This window comes from Saccostrea cucullata, unplaced genomic scaffold (genome assembly GCF_032062105.1).
Source record: "Saccostrea cucullata isolate Sc308-1 unplaced genomic scaffold, CSIRO_AGI_Scuc_v1 ctg11439, whole genome shotgun sequence".
Taxonomy (NCBI): Eukaryota; Metazoa; Mollusca; class Bivalvia; order Ostreida; family Ostreidae; genus Saccostrea; species Saccostrea cuccullata.
The window spans coordinates 1-9,089 of record NW_026930856.1 but is presented as its reverse complement, the minus strand read 5'-3'; the positions used below and the strand labels follow the sequence as shown (position 1 = coordinate 9,089).

Genomic DNA, 9,089 nt, shown 5'->3' with positions numbered 1-9,089 from the left:
AACTCCACAAAGCAGACCACAAAATGACGCAATATAACAGGCAACAAAATAACACATTATAAAAGACATATAAATGATGCATTTTAACACACGACAAAATGACGCAATATAACATACAACGAAATGACGCAATATATAACACACAACAAAATTACGCAAAATAAAAGACACCAAATTGACGCAATAAATCTGACAACAAAAAAGCATACAACATACAATCTAAGTATATATATATATATATACCACACAATACAATTACGTGATATAACCAGAAACAGGACATGCTTTATAAGACTTATAACCTTAATAATGACATAATCTGGCATTTCTAGGATAGCAAAACATCTCTACGGACAAGCAAACATTTGGAGATAGTTTAAACACGTCTTCCTGCTGTGAATTTTAGCAGCTCGTTTAAATTTATTAACACATGATATCTTACAGCCACCTTTATGAAACAATTACAGACATAGCAACTCGAACACTCGGTGAAACTGAGAACTCTACCTTCGGCCATCTTTATGAAATGTACATAAAATGTGTATGTGTTATTGATTAAAGCAAAATGGGTGAGGTATTTGTTTCTTTTTTCTTCCGGAAGTACTACACACCGCAAATACAGAAGACAGCAAAAGACTGTATTTTTCAATGTGAGCTCCACAAAGATAAATCCCTGTTATAGTATACAGTTAAAGTCTATCATTGAGGAAGTTAGCAAAATTCAAGTTCCCCAAGGCCAGGACTATTTCCCGAGGCACAGCCGAGGGAAATAGTCCTGGTTGAGGGGAACTGGAATCTTGCTAACTTATAACACAACGACTTCTGGATACGGTTATATATATATTTATTATGTCACTGTTGCACAATATAAACGTTCATGCATATACAGTTAGAACAATGTTGTCAGCACTGGTACAGTTAAAATATAGAGTTAGTACTTGGTATATCCACTGGAAGCCAAACTAGTAACTTTTTAACTGTTTATTATACCGATACAGTGGTTTTAAAAAAAGAGGATTACGAATAACGGGGAACTAGCTTCTGGAATAACGCACGGGGATTAGTCCATGAACATATTAGATCGATACAAAAGTAAAAGCTAGAGGATTACGAATAACCGGGAAATTAGCTTCCGAAGCAGGGATTATCTCATTTGACTAACGCACGGGGATTAGTCCAGTCACAGAGATTTCTAGGGAATTGCTCACATTTTACTGCCTAGCGTTTATATGGGAAAAATCAGTAGAGGTATAATAATAATCATATTTAACCCTTAACTGTTTTCAATTATCAGTTTTACGGTAGTCCATGTATGTACAATATTAACGCTAATATTCATGCGGAAAAAACATTTTTAAATCTCAGGAGAGTGGTAAACTATATATGGTTTAGCTTTTCAGATAGAGTATCATAAGATGCTAGTTATATAAGATTTCTTATTCCTGTACAGTTTCAGTAATTGAATGATTGATTAATTGATTGTATATGTTGTTGAACGTCCCTCTCGAAAATTTTAACTCATATGGAGACTCCACTACTTGCTGGTGGTAAGCTACAAATTCTATCGTATACTCGACACTGAGGGCCATTGAGCAGTGAGGGGTCTTTTTCGTGCCAGCACCTAATGCGACACGGGACCTCGGTTTATATCGTCTTATCTGAAGGATTAAAACCCGCTACGTAAAGATAAACTCCTTATTTCGCGACTTTAGAGCAGGTGCTTTTGAGACTCATTGTTCGGTTCGTCTATTTACGTTTCAATATTTCAAACACTTCTTTGCAGGATCTTTTTATTTCAAATATACATTATAAAAAATCATAAAAAGGGGTAATAATATTAAAGGTAATTATATACGATAGGCCATAAGTTTTAGGCTTTGTAACCTTTTATGGTAAATACATTGCATGACACCACAATCCATCGCTGTGACCTGTGGTATTCACAAAAAATTAGCTTAAAAATGAATAGCCACCTGAGGGGCCCAAATTCTTCCGTGATCTAAACCTGATGATGTTTGTCTATTATTACTTATTATAGATTGTTAGTGCAAAAAAGTCTATAGATTTTTGTTCACGCTTCCGCATAAAGCGAGGGATATTAATTTATCATTCTGCCTATGTGTAAAAACGTAAGTTTCGAGTTGATACCGCAATAAAATCTCACTGCTGTTGTTTTTCAGCATACTAGTATATTGATATCAAAATGTCAACTCAGAATTCCATTTATTTTATAAAATGATGTCTAAATATGATATATTTTCTATTTCATGTTTATATATATTTATATATAATTCATTTTTATTCTATTTATTTATTTATTTTATTTTGAAAATCCCTGTCAGAGATTTATATATTACATAAATTATTTTTCAGACAATTGCTATACTCAGTAAATGTCTGATCGTCTGCAATGGAAATTATGGTGATGATTTTTTTTCTAATTTAAGTAGGTCCCTGATGATTTTTAGGCAAGGAGTTGGAAGGTTGAGTTCATTTTTTTTTCTTTCTCTATCTGCTTTAAATCTTAAGTTTAAATCTTTCGCCGACTTAAGCAGAGAAATATATTCCCTGAACAAGTTTATTCCTATAAGATTCCTTACCCTGGAAGCTAAGATTTGATTTTTCCAATTTTCTGTTAAATACCATGACATATGTAGCTATAGCATTCCGTACGAAAATATAATAATCTTTTTTTAATCTATGTTATTGAAACTTTGATTTTCTGGACACGTTTGAAAGACACATCCTTGCACGTGAAAAAAAATTAAAGCAATATGAGCTGCAAGTTTGATGTCGAAAATTTTTGTTGCAATATTGTAATTGACTATTTAAATGACAGAAAAAAGAACATTTATAAACTTCTATTCTTTATATTTCAGACAGAAGAACTGTTTATATGCTGTGATTGAAGCAAAATTTCGTTATTGTCGTCCTGTACAATATTGATTTCTAATATAATACAACATATTCTTTTGTAGAAATCTTTCATCTGAAAACAAAAATAATTATTTATATCTGTTTAATTTTACATATTGGTGTAAATTACATACAGATTTATCATAATAGCATATTTTAACAGCAAAATTAATTTTTCCAAAATTAAGCTCATATTGCTTTAACTTTATCCTTCAGCAAAGTACTAATTTTGTTGTGTACTAAGGACAGATGATACAAACAAACTTATGTCAAAAACTAGGGCCATGTTTAAATACGTAAAATGAATAAGTTTCACCGCAGTTTTTTTTTTATTTTTTATTCAAAATTTCACAAAAATGGGTTTTGAAGTGAAAAATAGTTGTATAGATTAATAAGGATGGTTTAAGAAGAGCGGACTTTTGAACATCACAGGTTTACAATTTCTTTATATTCTTAAATCTTTAATGTTTTTTGCATTATTTGCAATGAAATAAGGCTAAAAAATAAATACAGATCGAGGCATCCATTTTTGTTTGTATCATCTGTCCTTATAATGAAAATTATTAAAACTCTAATCCAGAAAATGCAGAGTAGAAATGTATGAAAGCAACACCTGTCACCAAAATTGTCAGTCCGTGCTCAGTGATGTGTGCAGGGTTTAACAATTGAACGCAACTGATGAATCGTAAACATTAACAATAATAGAGCTCTTGCCCTGTTTACAAAGCAGTTTACGTTTCTAAGGTGTATTTAATTTGTTTAAATCTGTAAACAATTAAACAACGATGACCCCCGGCTAATAAAATACTAGTACTATAAAGTGAGTGGGTTTTGCTTTTGAACATTTTTACTCTGAATTTTCTGTATCATAGAATAATATTTATGTAATATTATTCATTAATACACAACAAAATTGCTTCTTTTCATACGTAAGTATAAAGGATAAAGTTAAAATTTGTGACAATGCAAGGATGTGTTAATCAAAATGCAAGGATGTGTTAATCAAATGCCTCCCAAAATTCGTAGTTTCAATAATCTCCATATGAAATAAGTTTTTAAAATATAATTGTGTGAAATGCTACAGCAACATACAGGTCCTGATATTAAACAGAAAATTATTAACTTAAAATCTGTGTCAAAGCATCTTTACAAGAACAAATATTTTTCGAAGATTTCGCCCAAAAATCAGGAGGCAAATAATTGAATAAACCAGATTTGCACAACATTCTCTTCATTTTGAGATTTCTGAATAACGATACTAAATCTTAATTATTTCCCCCTGAAAAGGGACACGGGTTTTTCTTACGAAAAAATCTGAGTCCTTGACTCTCAACGATACATTGTGACAAAAAAGGTTAAATAACATTGGCCTAGTGGTTCTTGAAAAGAAGATGAGAAGAAATACAAACAATTTCTGCTATTGAAACCTCTGGGTCATCAAAATTTTAATACCTCTAGTAGGTATTCATGTGTGTCATTCATGAAAGGAAATAAATTACACAAGCAAGAAAAAAAAAACTTGTAAAAAAAATTTCATATCCTTTACATTCATCATTAAATGTAACGATAATTTGGTACATATTAAATAGATCAAATCGACATTTCTTATAGAAACATAATGTTTAACCATACAAAACCTCCCAGCTCTCAGAAAAATCCTCAACAAGAAAGTACTATATAATTTGTAGGACTTCGTAAACTGTAAACCGCACAAAGTAGACAGTTTACAAGACTCCATAGAAAGAAGACTGAAACAGAATTGTGTATAAGAGTATTCAGAAGAAATATTTCAACATGGCATGTTTAATTTCTATAATATATACATAACACTTGTCTGGTATTACATTGTACAAGACAGTGTGATCAGTGCTTAAATATTATCAGTCAATGAAACAAATATTCTTTGTAAGCAAATCCTTATTCATCAACAAGTACGAAACTACATGTAATCAATCATGACTGAGCGAAACATATTGTAAAACACAAAGAAATGGATATCTTACCAGTATCTCTCTTAAGAAATATTTCAAATTTTAACAAAACATTTGAAGTGTGTGGAAAGCTATGGCATTTTAAAACCATAATGGACAAGGAGTCAACAGGTTAAATTAAATGTCTTTTATTTCTAAAGTCCCAAAGGAATTTTAAATGAATACATGTAATCCTTGATTTGGGTACTGTAGATTCCTAATTATATTCGAGGAATTAATAATCACGTATTTCGCAAGAAGCATCACTCACGAAATTAAATATCATGCTTTTATTTATATTGCTGAAATACATTTAAATTCTCTCAATCAACTGTCCTATCGCCAATAATTATTCTTGCGATTTGCCATTCAATAGCCATTTCATGATAAAAAGTACTTGCGAAAAATAAGGAATCTACAGTACAGTCATGTATTAATGTACGAAATGATTTTTAAGAGTGTAGACAATTTGAAGGACTGATCTACAGTATCCACAATAATATACATTTCCTGACACAAAGACTGTTTATGGTGTTTCCTATTCAATACACAGATTTCCACAATATAACCAATGTCCATGAAGATTTAAATATCAGAATCTCCTTCCTCTGAATAACATCATTTTTTTAGATAATTAATTTATGTGTAAGAATCTCTTTTGCCAAATATCCTAATTTACTGTGCAATAGTCTACAATTTTTCTATACACATACTTTTAATAAAGATTTATTTCTTTTAATGTACATCAATATTTGAATGGGAGATACATGTATATGATGTCTCTCCTTTGGAGAAATGAATCTACAGAAATTGATTTATAATTAAATAAAATCTGATATTAATGTCCATATCAATCAGTTTTTAGTTCCCTTCATTTTTTCAGGCAATGCTGTTAGTCTGTGTATGTAATAAAAGATAACATTTTCTTAACTTGTCATGCATCTGTTGAAGCTGTGATATCAATGCCATGTAGTTGTTAAGTTTATCACATGAGCAGAGTTTTTCACAGTAATGTTTATGTAATATTATTCATTAATACAAATAAAATTGTTCTTTTCCATTGGATAAAGTTAAAATTTGTGACAATTCTGTGTTATCAAAATCAAGGATGTGTTAATCAAAAACTGCCTCCTGGATAACTCACGTACTTGCTGCAAATTAAAAGAAAAACTTCTTCATTTTTGATTTTTGTTACTTTGAAACAAAGGAAATATTCATTTTTTTTGATTCAGTGTATATGATAAATCTTAAAATATAACTGGATTCAAAACAATTGAAAGATGCCATTAAATCTAATAATATTCAATAATAAATGATATTTATGTACTGACTTTGAGGAATACATCCAGATCAATGACATCTTTACGCAGAGCCTCTCCCAGATAATATATAGCATCCTCTATTGCCTGCTCCTCAGCAAAGGAATTCAGCAGCCTATAAACAAAGCAATTCATTGTCCAAGGGTCATACGTATAGCCATCAGAGATGGGACAGTATAATAAGCCTATAACGTGGTTTCATTAATTTTCATTGGCATCAATTTTTGTGGATGTTGTAAAACATGAAATTTAAGGAATATACATAATTTACAAGGACAAAAGCATTGCTTTAACAAAAATTTCATATTTCGTAATTCAATGAATATTTAAATTTGTGGATCTGCTCAATAACGAAATCCTCGAAACATAATGTTTAACTCAACAAATATTCAGAAAAACCTCAAACCACAGTATATAAAGTGGTAGGGTGAATTCACCATGCATCGGATACCCTTGTACTTCAACAAGTTCTAGCGATATCGCTACCGACGGAAAATTATCAAAATATTTAACATTTAGTTTGTGATTAAAATAACAATTTAGGACACAATTATATGCCGTTTGATTGAGAAATATATCAGTCAAAAACAAGTTTTTTGTAAAAAGCCTGAAAATTCACCATGGATCGGACATTGTTCACCATTCATCGGAAAACACAAAGAGATGGATATCTTATCTCTCTTGAAAAATTCAAACCTTTATCACAGTGCTTTAAAACCCTTGATATGGATATATTTTCATCTTTTATCTTAGAAATAACCCTCAACTTTAATTTAATCGAGATTCATTATTGCACAAATGTAATAACGATATTTCAGAAGAAGCTCACTCTGCCTTAGAAATGCTTTAAAATGCTTATAATGCCGTAATTCGCGCTTTTTTGGTCATGGTTATCATGCTCTGGTTTGTAGAAATAAAAAGTTGAGTAAAATTCTACAGTACAGTCATATATCGATAACTTGTATTTTGAGTGAAAAAATTTTAGAGATTTTATTTTCTTTTTCCGCAAAAAACAGCTGTCAGCTGGGTTCAAAGTATGAAAATATAGTGTTTCCTTTGCATCCTCAATAGAAAATGTCCGATGCATGGTTAATTTGTGTCCGATGTACGGTGAAAATAGCATACTAGTAATTACCAGCTCTAATAAGAATTAAACAAATATTGAAGTGAAATTTAATTATAATTTATGTAAAATTACCAATATCCTAAAAATTCACCAAAGTCTACAATTTTTCCGTGGAAATTTTAATAAAAAACGATAACCCTAAAAATTGCAAAATCATAAATTATATGATTATTCCCCTTTGATGATGTAAAATATTTACGTAAAATCTTATTAAGGCCATTTGCAATCAGTTTTTATTTTTATCACAACATGATAAACACAATCGGTATTATTAAAAAATTTAAATCTTCATCTTTATGCACTGAAACAAATAAATACACAGAACTCTTGGGATGAAAGAGAGTTTAATGCCTAAAGTTGTCCGAAGCAAGGTATGTGTCTGATGCATGGTGAACTCACCCTAAGTGAAAATGATGTAGTCTTCAGAAAAACTGCCTCCTGAAATGATTGATTAATATACAGTAATCTTATAACAATGCAAACTGACTGTGAACAAGTGTTTGGTAACCAAGTTGTCTTAAATGTGAAGGGAGATAATGTTACACACTGTGTGTATAGAGGTGTTGTAGTGATTGTGTGTGTTGAGGGGGTTACACATGTACATACTGGATGTAGAGAGTATTTGTATTGTGAGAGTGTAGGCGAATTACATAATGGGTGTATAGCAGGGTTGTATGGGTTATGGGGGTGAGGGATTAAACACTGACTTTACTGTGTGGTTGTATTTTCATTGGTTTTTTGTGGGGGGGGGGGTGTATACATAATTTCGTACACAGCATTGCTTTACAAATGAATGACATAGAGATGTGTGTGAGACATACTGTCTGTATAGCGGGTTGTTTTGAGTTATTCATGGTTGGTAGGTATGGGGATTACATACTATCTGTATAGCGGTCAGGCGGGTGTTGTACTGGTTTGTGTAGGGGTGTTGGATTACATAAAATCTGTATAGCGGTGTTGTATTGGTTTGTTGGTTGGTAATTAGTTGGAGGGTGGGGTAAGGGGGTGGGGAGGGGTGGTGGACAACGTACTGTCTGTATCGCGGTATTGTATTGGTTCGTTAGTTGGGAGGGTGGGGGGTGATGTTGGATTATGTACTGTCTATATAGCGGTGTTATGGTGATCGTGTGCTTGGGGGAGTGTTGTTGGATTACTCACTGTCTGTATAGCGGTGTTGTGGTGACCACTGCCTCGTCAATGTCCAGTGTTGTATTGGTTAGTTGGGGGTGGGGGGTGTGTGTGGGGTGTGTGTGGGGTATTGGATTACTTACTGTCTGTATAGTGGAGTCGTAGTGACCACTGCTTCGTCTATGTCCAGTTTATCCTGATTGTCCAGTTTTCTCAGGACTTCCTTCACCTCTTTATCTTTCTCTTCTAAAAGTGAAATGTTGTTTTCTATCTCCACCTACAAAAAAAAAAAACTGACCTGTATCAAACCCGCAGATCATGTAGAATTCTGTCTCGTTCATAGGGTTCATGTACTGAACATAATTTTATACTATTGAATCATTAAATGTGTTTTATTGTTCATTTAATGTTGAGAGATAATATTTACAGAAGGCACATTCTCTATAAATCTTAAGAAAATGATCATCATAGCTACAGTAACTTTATTTCTGAAATATTATATATTTATTACCATCTTCCATCATAGAAAATGATGTGGTCAACACAAGTCAACACAAAATTTCCTCAATGAAGGTTCTTATATTTTAATGATTGACAATTATGTTTGAAAGTGAAGATAATAAATGAAGT

General features: G+C 31.8%; 1 long non-coding RNA gene across 1 annotated transcript; it reads right to left on the bottom strand.

Annotated features, from left to right (window-relative positions):
- Window positions 1-6,000: 6,000 nt before the first annotated feature.
- On the bottom strand, window positions 6,001-8,740 carry LOC134230328 (uncharacterized). Its single transcript, XR_009984329.1, has 3 exons — window positions 8,603-8,740; window positions 6,218-6,320; window positions 6,001-6,037 (listed from the first exon to the last, which is right to left on the bottom strand). It is a non-coding gene; the product is annotated as an uncharacterized LOC134230328 (long non-coding RNA).
- Between the last annotated feature and the right edge of the window lie 349 nt (window positions 8,741-9,089).